Genomic DNA, 14488 nt, shown 5'->3' on the forward strand with positions numbered 1-14488 from the left:
CTCCACCTCTTTTAGCACAGTACCCTCAACCCCCGGCTGTTCCCACCCGCCTCAACACCGTTGGAAGGGAGGAGAACCAATTAAGGCGGGGGGGGGGTGGAACGAGCAGCTGTCTACCCTTAGCAGGAGGGTTGCTGATTAATTACCTCTCCTGCTGCTGCTGCTGCTGGCTGTCCAGCAGCAGACTGAAGGTGGCTGCTGCTGTGCGCAGGTATATAAAGGCTCAGAGCCTATTATGACACGCGCAGCCAGCGTTCCATTGCCACATTCCGTCTACTGCAGGCGGGATACCTGGATGGCTGAATGTCACTGAGAAGCTCACAGAGACCGCCATAAGCAACAGTTTAAAAGAATGCCACAGACTAATCAACCAAACTTTTTGGGTTGGTTTCTCTTTTATAGTCTGCAGGCATTAAATGAAAGAAGTCAGTGTTCCAGCAGAGGGAGACAACGTTTCAGAAAAGGCATTGTAGCAAACCAAAAAAGAAATTTTAAGCGCAGCAGAGTAACCAGCTCACATACCTGTTAGCTCAGGTGAGTTTAAAAGGCTGCTGTTGATAACAAGGGCATTTGCTAAATAGATGGTGTGTGTGCAACAATATACTGAAAGGTCAATTATATTGTGCAGCTTATCTCACCACCTGTAGTTATTTAGGTGAAAGCTCCAAAATGCTTGCCTAATATGTCTGTTTATCCAAAAGGAAGTATAGAGGGAGAGCTAGATAGATAGCATTGCATTACATTACATTACATGGCAATGCAATGCACAGTTGCTGAAGTTGAACCAAAATGAGCTTGTCATCTGGCTTCTGCAACTTTTAACATGAAAAATCCAATGAGGAGAAGAAAAGCAAAGCCAAAGAGTCCATCCCAAAATCCGACAAACAAGCAAAATGAACAAAAAGCATTGAATTCAATTCTTTCTGATTTTAGAAACTGCATTAAAGAAGGGGTGCACCGGTCCTGGAGATACTGCAATACCAGGTCAATGCGTGGAGTGGACAGAGCAAGCTCTTTTTCCATCTCCCTGTTCTAAAAATCCATTTAATATATGGTCCCCAGATAGGGGACGTATCAGATATTAAACTGATAAGAACAGATACTACACTTGATCTTAGCCAAAAGGCCGAGAAGCGATAACCAGAATTGGTTTCCGACTACGGTGCCACCCAAGGATTCTGAAAAGTCCATTTGTGGAGATGGCCACCTGGACTCCCGTTAAGAAGACATGCTGTCAACCTCTAGATCCCTCACATGCCTGCACTTTTCGGCTTGCTGCTGCTGCAATCCACGCGTTTTAGATCTGCATAACTCCACCTCTTTTAGCACAGTACCCTCAACCCCCGGCTGTTCCCACCCGCCTCAACACCGTTGGAAGGGAGGAGAACCAATTAAGGCGGGGGGGGGGTGGAACGAGCAGCTGTCTACCCTTAGCAGGAGGGTTGCTGATTAATTACCTCTCCTGCTGCTGCTGCTGCTGGCTGTCCAGCAGCAGACTGAAGGTGGCTGCTGCTGTGCGCAGGTATATAAAGGCTCAGAGCCTATTATGACACGCGCAGCCAGCGTTCCATTGCCACATTCCGTCTACTGCAGGCGGGATACCTGGATGGCTGAATGTCACTGAGAAGCTCACAGAGACCGCCATAAGCAACAGTTTAAAAGAATGCCACAGACTAATCAACCAAACTTTTTGGGTTGGTTTCTCTTTTATAGTCTGCAGGCATTAAATGAAAGAAGTCAGTGTTCCAGCAGAGGGAGACAACGTTTCAGAAAAGGCATTGTAGCAAACCAAAAAAGAAATTTTAAGCGCAGCAGAGTAACCAGCTCACATACCTGTTAGCTCAGGTGAGTTTAAAAGGCTGCTGTTGATAACAAGGGCATTTGCTAAATAGATGGTGTGTGTGCAACAATATACTGAAAGGTCAATTATATTGTGCAGCTTATCTCACCACCTGTAGTTATTTAGGTGAAAGCTCCAAAATGCTTGCCTAATATGTCTGTTTATCCAAAAGGAAGTATAGAGGGAGAGCTAGATAGATAGCATTGCATTACATTACATTACATGGCAATGCAATGCACAGTTGCTGAAGTTGAACCAAAATGAGCTTGTCATCTGGCTTCTGCAACTTTTAACATGAAAAATCCAATGAGGAGAAGAAAAGCAAAGCCAAAGAGTCCATCCCAAAATCCGACAAACAAGCAAAATGAACAAAAAGCATTGAATTCAATTCTTTCTGATTTTAGAAACTGCATTAAAGAAGGGGTGCACCGGTCCTGGAGATACTGCAATACCAGGTCAATGCGTGGAGTGGACAGAGCAAGCTCTTTTTCCATCTCCCTGTTCTAAAAATCCATTTAATATATGGTCCCCAGATAGGGGACGTATCAGATATTAAACTGAAAAGAACAGATACTACACTTGATCTTAGCCAAAAGGCCGAGAAGCGATAACCAGAATTGGTTTCCGACTACGGTGCCACCCAAGGATTCTGAAAAGTCCATTTGTGGAGATGGCCACCCGGACTCCCGTTAAGAAGACATGCTGTCAACCTCTAGATCCCTCACATGCCTGCACTTTTCGGCTTGCTGCTGCTGCAATCCACGCGTTTTAGATCTGCATAACTCCACCTCTTTTAGCACAGTACCCTCAACCCCCGGCTGTTCCCACCCGCCTCAACACCGTTGGAAGGGAGGAGAACCAATTAAGGCGGGGGGGGGGGGTGGAACGAGCAGCTGTCTACCCTTAGCAGGAGGGTTGCTGATTAATTACCTCTCCTGCTGCTGCTGCTGCTGGCTGTCCAGCAGCAGACTGAAGGTGGCTGCTGCTGTGCGCAGGTATATAAAGGCTCAGAGCCTATTATGACACGCGCAGCCAGCGTTCCATTGCCACATTCCGTCTACTGCAGGCGGGATACCTGGATGGCTGAATGTCACTGAGAAGCTCACAGAGACCGCCATAAGCAACAGTTTAAAAGAATGCCACAGACTAATCAACCAAACTTTTTGGGTTGGTTTCTCTTTTATAGTCTGCAGGCATTAAATGAAAGAAGTCAGTGTTCCAGCAGAGGGAGACAACGTTTCAGAAAAGGCATTGTAGCAAACCAAAAAAGAAATTTTAAGCGCAGCAGAGTAACCAGCTCACATACCTGTTAGCTCAGGTGAGTTTAAAAGGCTGCTGTTGATAACAAGGGCATTTGCTAAATAGATGGTGTGTGTGCAACAATATACTGAAAGGTCAATTATATTGTGCAGCTTATCTCACCACCTGTAGTTATTTAGGTGAAAGCTCCAAAATGCTTGCCTAATATGTCTGTTTATCCAAAAGGAAGTATAGAGGGAGAGCTAGATAGATAGCATTGCATTACATTACATTACATGGCAATGCAATGCACAGTTGCTGAAGTTGAACCAAAATGAGCTTGTCATCTGGCTTCTGCAACTTTTAACATGAAAAATCCAATGAGGAGAAGAAAAGCAAAGCCAAAGAGTCCATCCCAAAATCCGACAAACAAGCAAAATGAACAAAAAGCATTGAATTCAATTCTTTCTGATTTTAGAAACTGCATTAAAGAAGGGGTGCACCGGTCCTGGAGATACTGCAATACCAGGTCAATGCGTGGAGTGGACAGAGCAAGCTCTTTTTCCATCTCCCTGTTCTAATAATCCATTTAATATATGGTCCCCAGATAGGGGACGTATCAGATATTAAACTGATAAGAACAGATACTACACTTGATCTTAGCCAAAAGGCCGAGAAGCGATAACCAGAATTGGTTTCCGACTACGGTGCCACCCAAGGATTCTGAAAAGTCCATTTGTGGAGATGGCCACCTGGACTCCTGTTAAGAAGACATGCTGTCAACCTCTAGATCCCTCACATGCCTGCACTTTTCGGCTTGCTGCTGCTGCAATCCACGCGTTTTAGATCTGCATAACTCCACCTCTTTTAGCACAGTACCCTCAACCCCCGGCTGTTCCCACCCGCCTCAACACCGTTGGAAGGGAGGAGAACCAATTAAGGCGGGGGGGGGGTGGAACGAGCAGCTGTCTACCCTTAGCAGGAGGGTTGCTGATTAATTACCTCTCCTGCTGCTGCTGCTGCTGGCTGTCCAGCAGCAGACTGAAGGTGGCTGCTGCTGTGCGCAGGTATATAAAGGCTCAGAGCCTATTATGACACGCGCAGCCAGCGTTCCATTGCCACATTCCGTCTACTGCAGGCGGGATACCTGGATGGCTGAATGTCACTGAGAAGCTCACAGAGACCGCCATAAGCAACAGTTTAAAAGAATGCCACAGACTAATCAACCAAACTTTTTGGGTTGGTTTCTCTTTTATAGTCTGCAGGCATTAAATGAAAGAAGTCAGTGTTCCAGCAGAGGGAGACAACGTTTCAGAAAAGGCATTGTAGCAAACCAAAAAAGAAATTTTAAGCGCAGCAGAGTAACCAGCTCACATACCTGTTAGCTCAGGTGAGTTTAAAAGGCTGCTGTTGATAACAAGGGCATTTGCTAAATAGATGGTGTGTGTGCAACAATATACTGAAAGGTCAATTATATTGTGCAGCTTATCTCACCACCTGTAGTTATTTAGGTGAAAGCTCCAAAATGCTTGCCTAATATGTCTGTTTATCCAAAAGGAAGTATAGAGGGAGAGCTAGATAGATAGCATTGCATTACATTACATTACATGGCAATGCAATGCACAGTTGCTGAAGTTGAACCAAAATGAGCTTGTCATCTGGCTTCTGCAACTTTTAACATGAATAATCCAATGAGGAGAAGAAAAGCAAAGCCAAAGAGTCCATCCCAAAATCCGACAAACAAGCAAAATGAACAAAAAGCATTGAATTCAATTCTTTCTGATTTTAGAAACTGCATTAAAGAAGGGGTGCACCGGTCCTGGAGATACTGCAATACCAGGTCAATGCGTGGAGTGGACAGAGCAAGCTCTTTTTCCATCTCCCTGTTCTAAAAATCCATTTAATATATGGTCCCCAGATAGGGGACGTATCAGATATTAAACTGATAAGAACAGATACTACACTTGATCTTAGCCAAAAGGCCGAGAAGCGATAACCAGAATTGGTTTCCGACTACGGTGCCACCCAAGGATTCTGAAAAGTCCATTTGTGGAGATGGCCACCTGGACTCCCGTTAAGAAGACATGCTGTCAACCTCTAGATCCCTCACATGCCTGCACTTTTCGGCTTGCTGCTGCTGCAATCCACGCGTTTTAGATCTGCATAACTCCACCTCTTTTAGCACAGTACCCTCAACCCCCGGCTGTTCCCACCCGCCTCAACACCGTTGGAAGGGAGGAGAACCAATTAAGGCGGGGGGGGTGGAACGAGCAGCTGTCTACCCTTAGCAGGAGGGTTGCTGATTAATTACCTCTCCTGCTGCTGCTGCTGCTGGCTGTCCAGCAGCAGACTGAAGGTGTCTGCTGCTGTGCGCAGGTATATAAAGGCTCAGAGCCTATTATGACACGCGCAGCCAGCGTTCCATTGCCACATTCCGTCTACTGCAGGCGGGATACCTGGATGGCTGAATGTCACTGAGAAGCTCACAGAGACCGCCATAAGCAACAGTTTAAAAGAATGCCACAGACTAATCAACCAAACTTTTTGGGTTGGTTTCTCTTTTATAGTCTGCAGGCATTAAATGAAAGAAGTCAGTGTTCCAGCAGAGGGAGACAACGTTTCAGAAAAGGCATTGTAGCAAACCAAAAAAGAAATTTTAAGCGCAGCAGAGTAACCAGCTCACATACCTGTTAGCTCAGGTGAGTTTAAAAGGCTGCTGTTGATAACAAGGGCATTTGCTAAATAGATGGTGTGTGTGCAACAATATACTGAAAGGTCAATTATATTGTGCAGCTTATCTCACCACCTGTAGTTATTTAGGTGAAAGCTCCAAAATGCTTGCCTAATATGTCTGTTTATCCAAAAGGAAGTATAGAGGGAGAGCTAGATAGATAGCATTGCATTACATTACATTACATGGCAATGCAATGCACAGTTGCTGAAGTTGAACCAAAATGAGCTTGTCATCTGGCTTCTGCAACTTTTAACATGAAAAATCCAATGAGGAGAAGAAAAGCAAAGCCAAAGAGTCCATCCCAAAATCCGACAAACAAGCAAAATGAACAAAAAGCATTGAATTCAATTCTTTCTGATTTTAGAAACTGCATTAAAGAAGGGGTGCACCGGTCCTGGAGATACTGCAATACCAGGTCAATGCGTGGAGTGGACAGAGCAAGCTCTTTTTCCATCTCCCTGTTCTAAAAATCCATTTAATATATGGTCCCCAGATAGGGGACGTATCAGATATTAAACTGATAAGAACAGATACTACACTTGATCTTAGCCAAAAGGCCGAGAAGCGATAACCAGAATTGGTTTCCGACTACGGTGCCACCCAAGGATTCTGAAAAGTCCATTTGTGGAGATGGCCACCTGGACTCCCGTTAAGAAGACATGCTGTCAACCTCTAGATCCCTCACATGCCTGCACTTTTCGGCTTGCTGCTGCTGCAATCCACGCGTTTTAGATCTGCATAACTCCACCTCTTTTAGCACAGTACCCTCAACCCCCGGCTGTTCCCACCCGCCTCAACACCGTTGGAAGGGAGGAGAACCAATTAAGGCGGGGGGGGGTGGAACGAGCAGCTGTCTACCCTTAGCAGGAGGGTTGCTGATTAATTACCTCTCCTGCTGCTGCTGCTGCTGGCTGTCCAGCAGCAGACTGAAGGTGTCTGCTGCTGTGCGCAGGTATATAAAGGCTCAGAGCCTATTATGACACGCGCAGCCAGCGTTCCATTGCCACATTCCGTCTACTGCAGGCGGGATACCTGGATGGCTGAATGTCACTGAGAAGCTCACAGAGACCGCCATAAGCAACAGTTTAAAAGAATGCCACAGACTAATCAACCAAACTTTTTGGGTTGGTTTCTCTTTTATAGTCTGCAGGCATTAAATGAAAGAAGTCAGTGTTCCAGCAGAGGGAGACAACGTTTCAGAAAAGGCATTGTAGCAAACCAAAAAAGAAATTTTAAGCGCAGCAGAGTAACCAGCTCACATACCTGTTAGCTCAGGTGAGTTTAAAAGGCTGCTGTTGATAACAAGGGCATTTGCTAAATAGATGGTGTGTGTGCAACAATATACTGAAAGGTCAATTATATTGTGCAGCTTATCTCACCACCTGTAGTTATTTAGGTGAAAGCTCCAAAATGCTTGCCTAATATGTCTGTTTATCCAAAAGGAAGTATAGAGGGAGAGCTAGATAGATAGCATTGCATTACATTACATTACATGGCAATGCAATGCACAGTTGCTGAAGTTGAACCAAAATGAGCTTGTCATCTGGCTTCTGCAACTTTTAACATGAAAAATCCAATGAGGAGAAGAAAAGCAAAGCCAAAGAGTCCATCCCAAAATCCGACAAACAAGCAAAATGAACAAAAAGCATTGAATTCAATTCTTTCTGATTTTAGAAACTGCATTAAAGAAGGGGTGCACCGGTCCTGGAGATACTGCAATACCAGGTCAATGCGTGGAGTGGACAGAGCAAGCTCTTTTTCCATCTCCCTGTTCTAAAAATCCATTTAATATATGGTCCCCAGATAGGGGACGTATCAGATATTAAACTGATAAGAACAGATACTACACTTGATCTTAGCCAAAAGGCCGAGAAGCGATAACCAGAATTGGTTTCCGACTACGGTGCCACCCAAGGATTCTGAAAAGTCCATTTGTGGAGATGGCCACCTGGACTCCCGTTAAGAAGACATGCTGTCAACCTCTAGATCCCTCACATGCCTGCACTTTTCGGCTTGCTGCTGCTGCAATCCACGCGTTTTAGATCTGCATAACTCCACCTCTTTTAGCACAGTACCCTCAACCCCCGGCTGTTCCCACCCGCCTCAACACCGTTGGAAGGGAGGAGAACCAATTAAGGCGGGGGGGGGGTGGAACGAGCAGCTGTTTACCCTTAGCAGGAGGGTTGCTGATTAATTACCTCTCCTGCTGCTGCTGCTGCTGGCTGTCCAGCAGCAGACTGAAGGTGGCTGCTGCTGTGCGCAGGTATATAAAGGCTCAGAGCCTATTATGACACGCGCAGCCAGCGTTCCATTGCCACATTCCGTCTACTGCAGGCGGGATACCTGGATGGCTGAATGTCACTGAGAAGCTCACAGAGACCGCCATAAGCAACAGTTTAAAAGAATGCCACAGACTAATCAACCAAACTTTTTGGGTTGGTTTCTCTTTTATAGTCTGCAGGCATTAAATGAAAGAAGTCAGTGTTCCAGCAGAGGGAGACAACGTTTCAGAAAAGGCATTGTAGCAAACCAAAAAAGAAATTTTAAGCGCAGCAGAGTAACCAGCTCACATACCTGTTAGCTCAGGTGAGTTTAAAAGGCTGCTGTTGATAACAAGGGCATTTGCTAAATAGATGGTGTGTGTGCAACAATATACTGAAAGGTCAATTATATTGTGCAGCTTATCTCACCACCTGTAGTTATTTAGGTGAAAGCTCCAAAATGCTTGCCTAATATGTCTGTTTATCCAAAAGGAAGTATAGAGGGAGAGCTAGATAGATAGCATTGCATTACATTACATTACATGGCAATGCAATGCACAGTTGCTGAAGTTGAACCAAAATGAGCTTGTCATCTGGCTTCTGCAACTTTTAACATGAAAAATCCAATGAGGAGAAGAAAAGCAAAGCCAAAGAGTCCATCCCAAAATCCGACAAACAAGCAAAATGAACAAAAAGCATTGAATTCAATTCTTTCTGATTTTAGAAACTGCATTAAAGAAGGGGTGCACCGGTCCTGGAGATACTGCAATACCAGGTCAATGCGTGGAGTGGACAGAGCAAGCTCTTTTTCCATCTCCCTGTTCTAAAAATCCATTTAATATATGGTCCCCAGATAGGGGACGTATCAGATATTAAACTGAAAAGAACAGATACTACACTTGATCTTAGCCAAAAGGCCGAGAAGCGATAACCAGAATTGGTTTCCGACTACGGTGCCACCCAAGGATTCTGAAAAGTCCATTTGTGGAGATGGCCACCCGGACTCCCGTTAAGAAGACATGCTGTCAACCTCTAGATCCCTCACATGCCTGCACTTTTCGGCTTGCTGCTGCTGCAATCCACGCGTTTTAGATCTGCATAACTCCACCTCTTTTAGCACAGTACCCTCAACCCCCGGCTGTTCCCACCCGCCTCAACACCGTTGGAAGGGAGGAGAACCAATTAAGGCGGGGGGGGGGGGTGGAACGAGCAGCTGTCTACCCTTAGCAGGAGGGTTGCTGATTAATTACCTCTCCTGCTGCTGCTGCTGCTGGCTGTCCAGCAGCAGACTGAAGGTGGCTGCTGCTGTGCGCAGGTATATAAAGGCTCAGAGCCTATTATGACACGCGCAGCCAGCGTTCCATTGCCACATTCCGTCTACTGCAGGCGGGATACCTGGATGGCTGAATGTCACTGAGAAGCTCACAGAGACCGCCATAAGCAACAGTTTAAAAGAATGCCACAGACTAATCAACCAAACTTTTTGGGTTGGTTTCTCTTTTATAGTCTGCAGGCATTAAATGAAAGAAGTCAGTGTTCCAGCAGAGGGAGACAACGTTTCAGAAAAGGCATTGTAGCAAACCAAAAAAGAAATTTTAAGCGCAGCAGAGTAACCAGCTCACATACCTGTTAGCTCAGGTGAGTTTAAAAGGCTGCTGTTGATAACAAGGGCATTTGCTAAATAGATGGTGTGTGTGCAACAATATACTGAAAGGTCAATTATATTGTGCAGCTTATCTCACCACCTGTAGTTATTTAGGTGAAAGCTCCAAAATGCTTGCCTAATATGTCTGTTTATCCAAAAGGAAGTATAGAGGGAGAGCTAGATAGATAGCATTGCATTACATTACATTACATGGCAATGCAATGCACAGTTGCTGAAGTTGAACCAAAATGAGCTTGTCATCTGGCTTCTGCAACTTTTAACATGAAAAATCCAATGAGGAGAAGAAAAGCAAAGCCAAAGAGTCCATCCCAAAATCCGACAAACAAGCAAAATGAACAAAAAGCATTGAATTCAATTCTTTCTGATTTTAGAAACTGCATTAAAGAAGGGGTGCACCGGTCCTGGAGATACTGCAATACCAGGTCAATGCGTGGAGTGGACAGAGCAAGCTCTTTTTCCATCTCCCTGTTCTAATAATCCATTTAATATATGGTCCCCAGATAGGGGACGTATCAGATATTAAACTGATAAGAACAGATACTACACTTGATCTTAGCCAAAAGGCCGAGAAGCGATAACCAGAATTGGTTTCCGACTACGGTGCCACCCAAGGATTCTGAAAAGTCCATTTGTGGAGATGGCCACCTGGACTCCTGTTAAGAAGACATGCTGTCAACCTCTAGATCCCTCACATGCCTGCACTTTTCGGCTTGCTGCTGCTGCAATCCACGCGTTTTAGATCTGCATAACTCCACCTCTTTTAGCACAGTACCCTCAACCCCCGGCTGTTCCCACCCGCCTCAACACCGTTGGAAGGGAGGAGAACCAATTAAGGCGGGGGGGGGGTGGAACGAGCAGCTGTCTACCCTTAGCAGGAGGGTTGCTGATTAATTACCTCTCCTGCTGCTGCTGCTGCTGGCTGTCCAGCAGCAGACTGAAGGTGGCTGCTGCTGTGCGCAGGTATATAAAGGCTCAGAGCCTATTATGACACGCGCAGCCAGCGTTCCATTGCCACATTCCGTCTACTGCAGGCGGGATACCTGGATGGCTGAATGTCACTGAGAAGCTCACAGAGACCGCCATAAGCAACAGTTTAAAAGAATGCCACAGACTAATCAACCAAACTTTTTGGGTTGGTTTCTCTTTTATAGTCTGCAGGCATTAAATGAAAGAAGTCAGTGTTCCAGCAGAGGGAGACAACGTTTCAGAAAAGGCATTGTAGCAAACCAAAAAAGAAATTTTAAGCGCAGCAGAGTAACCAGCTCACATACCTGTTAGCTCAGGTGAGTTTAAAAGGCTGCTGTTGATAAAAAGGGCATTTGCTAAATAGATGGTGTGTGTGCAACAATATACTGAAAGGTCAATTATATTGTGCAGCTTATCTCACCACCTGTAGTTATTTAGGTGAAAGCTCCAAAATGCTTGCCTAATATGTCTGTTTATCCAAAAGGAAGTATAGAGGGAGAGCTAGATAGATAGCATTGCATTACATTACATTACATGGCAATGCAATGCACAGTTGCTGAAGTTGAACCAAAATGAGCTTGTCATCTGGCTTCTGCAACTTTTAACATGAATAATCCAATGAGGAGAAGAAAAGCAAAGCCAAAGAGTCCATCCCAAAATCCGACAAACAAGCAAAATGAACAAAAAGCATTGAATTCAATTCTTTCTGATTTTAGAAACTGCATTAAAGAAGGGGTGCACCGGTCCTGGAGATACTGCAATACCAGGTCAATGCGTGGAGTGGACAGAGCAAGCTCTTTTTCCATCTCCCTGTTCTAAAAATCCATTTAATATATGGTCCCCAGATAGGGGACGTATCAGATATTAAACTGATAAGAACAGATACTACACTTGATCTTAGCCAAAAGGCCGAGAAGCGATAACCAGAATTGGTTTCCGACTACGGTGCCACCCAAGGATTCTGAAAAGTCCATTTGTGGAGATGGCCACCTGGACTCCCGTTAAGAAGACATGCTGTCAACCTCTAGATCCCTCACATGCCTGCACTTTTCGGCTTGCTGCTGCTGCAATCCACGCGTTTTAGATCTGCATAACTCCACCTCTTTTAGCACAGTACCCTCAACCCCCGGCTGTTCCCACCCGCCTCAACACCGTTGGAAGGGAGGAGAACCAATTAAGGCGGGGGGGGGTGGAACGAGCAGCTGTCTACCCTTAGCAGGAGGGTTGCTGATTAATTACCTCTCCTGCTGCTGCTGCTGCTGGCTGTCCAGCAGCAGACTGAAGGTGTCTGCTGCTGTGCGCAGGTATATAAAGGCTCAGAGCCTATTATGACACGCGCAGCCAGCGTTCCATTGCCACATTCCGTCTACTGCAGGCGGGATACCTGGATGGCTGAATGTCACTGAGAAGCTCACAGAGACCGCCATAAGCAACAGTTTAAAAGAATGCCACAGACTAATCAACCAAACTTTTTGGGTTGGTTTCTCTTTTATAGTCTGCAGGCATTAAATGAAAGAAGTCAGTGTTCCAGCAGAGGGAGACAACGTTTCAGAAAAGGCATTGTAGCAAACCAAAAAAGAAATTTTAAGCGCAGCAGAGTAACCAGCTCACATACCTGTTAGCTCAGGTGAGTTTAAAAGGCTGCTGTTGATAACAAGGGCATTTGCTAAATAGATGGTGTGTGTGCAACAATATACTGAAAGGTCAATTATATTGTGCAGCTTATCTCACCACCTGTAGTTATTTAGGTGAAAGCTCCAAAATGCTTGCCTAATATGTCTGTTTATCCAAAAGGAAGTATAGAGGGAGAGCTAGATAGATAGCATTGCATTACATTACATTACATGGCAATGCAATGCACAGTTGCTGAAGTTGAACCAAAATGAGCTTGTCATCTGGCTTCTGCAACTTTTAACATGAAAAATCCAATGAGGAGAAGAAAAGCAAAGCCAAAGAGTCCATCCCAAAATCCGACAAACAAGCAAAATGAACAAAAAGCATTGAATTCAATTCTTTCTGATTTTAGAAACTGCATTAAAGAAGGGGTGCACCGGTCCTGGAGATACTGCAATACCAGGTCAATGCGTGGAGTGGACAGAGCAAGCTCTTTTTCCATCTCCCTGTTCTAAAAATCCATTTAATATATGGTCCCCAGATAGGGGACGTATCAGATATTAAACTGATAAGAACAGATACTACACTTGATCTTAGCCAAAAGGCCGAGAAGCGATAACCAGAATTGGTTTCCGACTACGGTGCCACCCAAGGATTCTGAAAAGTCCATTTGTGGAGATGGCCACCTGGACTCCCGTTAAGAAGACATGCTGTCAACCTCTAGATCCCTCACATGCCTGCACTTTTCGGCTTGCTGCTGCTGCAATCCACGCGTTTTAGATCTGCATAACTCCACCTCTTTTAGCACAGTACCCTCAACCCCCGGCTGTTCCCACCCGCCTCAATACCGTTGGAAGGGAGGAGAACCAATTAAGGCGGGGGGGGGGGGTGGAACGAGCAGCTGTCTACCCTTAGCAGGAGGGTTGCTGATTAATTACCTCTCCTGCTGCTGCTGCTGCTGGCTGTCCAGCAGCAGACTGAAGGTGGCTGCTGCTGTGCGCAGGTATATAAAGGCTCAGAGCCTATTATGACACGCGCAGCCAGCGTTCCATTGCCACATTCCGTCTACTGCAGGCGGGATACCTGGATGGCTGAATGTCACTGAGAAGCTCACAGAGACCGCCATAAGCAACAGTTTAAAAGAATGCCACAGACTAATCAACCAAACTTTTTGGGTTGGTTTCTCTTTTATAGTCTGCAGGCATTAAATGAAAGAAGTCAGTGTTCCAGCAGAGGGAGACAACGTTTCAGAAAAGGCATTGTAGCAAACCAAAAAAGAAATTTTAAGCGCAGCAGAGTAACCAGCTCACATACCTGTTAGCTCAGGTGAGTTTAAAAGGCTGCTGTTGATAACAAGGGCATTTGCTAAATAGATGGTGTGTGTGCAACAATATACTGAAAGGTCAATTATATTGTGCAGCTTATCTCACCACCTGTAGTTATTTAGGTGAAAGCTCCAAAATGCTTGCCTAATATGTCTGTTTATCCAAAAGGAAGTATAGAGGGAGAGCTAGATAGATAGCATTGCATTACATTACATTACATGGCAATGCAATGCACAGTTGCTGAAGTTGAACCAAAATGAGCTTGTCATCTGGCTTCTGCAACTTTTAACATGAAAAATCCAATGAGGAGAAGAAAAGCAAAGCCAAAGAGTCCATCCCAAAATCCGACAAACAAGCAAAATGAACAAAAAGCATTGAATTCAATTCTTTCTGATTTTAGAAACTGCATTAAAGAAGGGGTGCACCGGTCCTGGAGATACTGCAATACCAGGTCAATGCGTGGAGTGGACAGAGCAAGCTCTTTTTCCATCTCCCTGTTCTAAAAATCCATTTAATATATGGTCCCCAGATAGGGGACGTATCAGATATTAAACTGATAAGAACAGATACTACACTTGATCTTAGCCAAAAGGCCGAGAAGCGATAACCAGAATTGGTTTCCGACTACGGTGCCACCCAAGGATTCTGAAAAGTCCATTTGTGGAGATGGCCACCTGGACTCCCGTTAAGAAGACATGCTGTCAACCTCTAGATCCCTCACATGCCTGCACTTTTCGGCTTGCTGCTGCTGCAATCTACGCGTTTTAGATCTGCATAACTCCACCTCTTTTAGCACAGTACCCTCAACCCCCGGCTGTTCCCACCCGCCTCAACACAGTTGGA

At 45.2% G+C, this 14488-nt stretch overlaps 11 non-coding genes across 11 annotated transcripts; all 11 read right to left on the reverse strand.

Moving 5' to 3' along the window:
* Positions 1-947: 947 nt before the first annotated feature.
* On the reverse strand, positions 948-1138 carry LOC141226409 (U2 spliceosomal RNA). The gene has a single exon (XR_012293541.1). It is a non-coding gene; the product is annotated as a U2 spliceosomal RNA (small nuclear RNA).
* Positions 1139-2258: 1120 nt separating this feature from the next.
* LOC141226120 (U2 spliceosomal RNA) lies at positions 2259-2449 on the reverse strand. The gene has a single exon (XR_012293347.1). It is a non-coding gene; the product is annotated as a U2 spliceosomal RNA (small nuclear RNA).
* Positions 2450-3571: 1122 nt separating this feature from the next.
* LOC141226065 (U2 spliceosomal RNA) lies at positions 3572-3762 on the reverse strand. Its single transcript, XR_012293295.1, has one exon. It is a non-coding gene; the product is annotated as a U2 spliceosomal RNA (small nuclear RNA).
* A 1120-nt stretch (positions 3763-4882) lies between these two features.
* Positions 4883-5073, reverse strand: LOC141226410 (U2 spliceosomal RNA). Its single transcript, XR_012293542.1, has one exon. It is a non-coding gene; the product is annotated as a U2 spliceosomal RNA (small nuclear RNA).
* A 1118-nt stretch (positions 5074-6191) lies between these two features.
* On the reverse strand, positions 6192-6382 carry LOC141226411 (U2 spliceosomal RNA). The gene has a single exon (XR_012293543.1). It is a non-coding gene; the product is annotated as a U2 spliceosomal RNA (small nuclear RNA).
* A 1119-nt stretch (positions 6383-7501) lies between these two features.
* On the reverse strand, positions 7502-7692 carry LOC141226412 (U2 spliceosomal RNA). The gene has a single exon (XR_012293544.1). It is a non-coding gene; the product is annotated as a U2 spliceosomal RNA (small nuclear RNA).
* A 1120-nt stretch (positions 7693-8812) lies between these two features.
* On the reverse strand, positions 8813-9003 carry LOC141226121 (U2 spliceosomal RNA). The gene has a single exon (XR_012293348.1). It is a non-coding gene; the product is annotated as a U2 spliceosomal RNA (small nuclear RNA).
* A 1122-nt stretch (positions 9004-10125) lies between these two features.
* LOC141226068 (U2 spliceosomal RNA) lies at positions 10126-10316 on the reverse strand. The gene has a single exon (XR_012293297.1). It is a non-coding gene; the product is annotated as a U2 spliceosomal RNA (small nuclear RNA).
* Positions 10317-11436: 1120 nt separating this feature from the next.
* Positions 11437-11627, reverse strand: LOC141226413 (U2 spliceosomal RNA). Its single transcript, XR_012293545.1, has one exon. It is a non-coding gene; the product is annotated as a U2 spliceosomal RNA (small nuclear RNA).
* A 1119-nt stretch (positions 11628-12746) lies between these two features.
* On the reverse strand, positions 12747-12937 carry LOC141226414 (U2 spliceosomal RNA). Its single transcript, XR_012293546.1, has one exon. It is a non-coding gene; the product is annotated as a U2 spliceosomal RNA (small nuclear RNA).
* Positions 12938-14059: 1122 nt separating this feature from the next.
* On the reverse strand, positions 14060-14250 carry LOC141226416 (U2 spliceosomal RNA). Its single transcript, XR_012293548.1, has one exon. It is a non-coding gene; the product is annotated as a U2 spliceosomal RNA (small nuclear RNA).
* Positions 14251-14488: the final 238 nt, after the last annotated feature.

This window comes from Phyllobates terribilis, unplaced genomic scaffold, assembly GCF_046119375.1.
Source record: "Phyllobates terribilis strain yellow unplaced genomic scaffold, ASM4611937v1 Scaffold_414__1_contigs__length_1644244, whole genome shotgun sequence".
NCBI lineage: Eukaryota > Metazoa > Chordata > Amphibia > Anura > Dendrobatidae > Phyllobates > Phyllobates terribilis.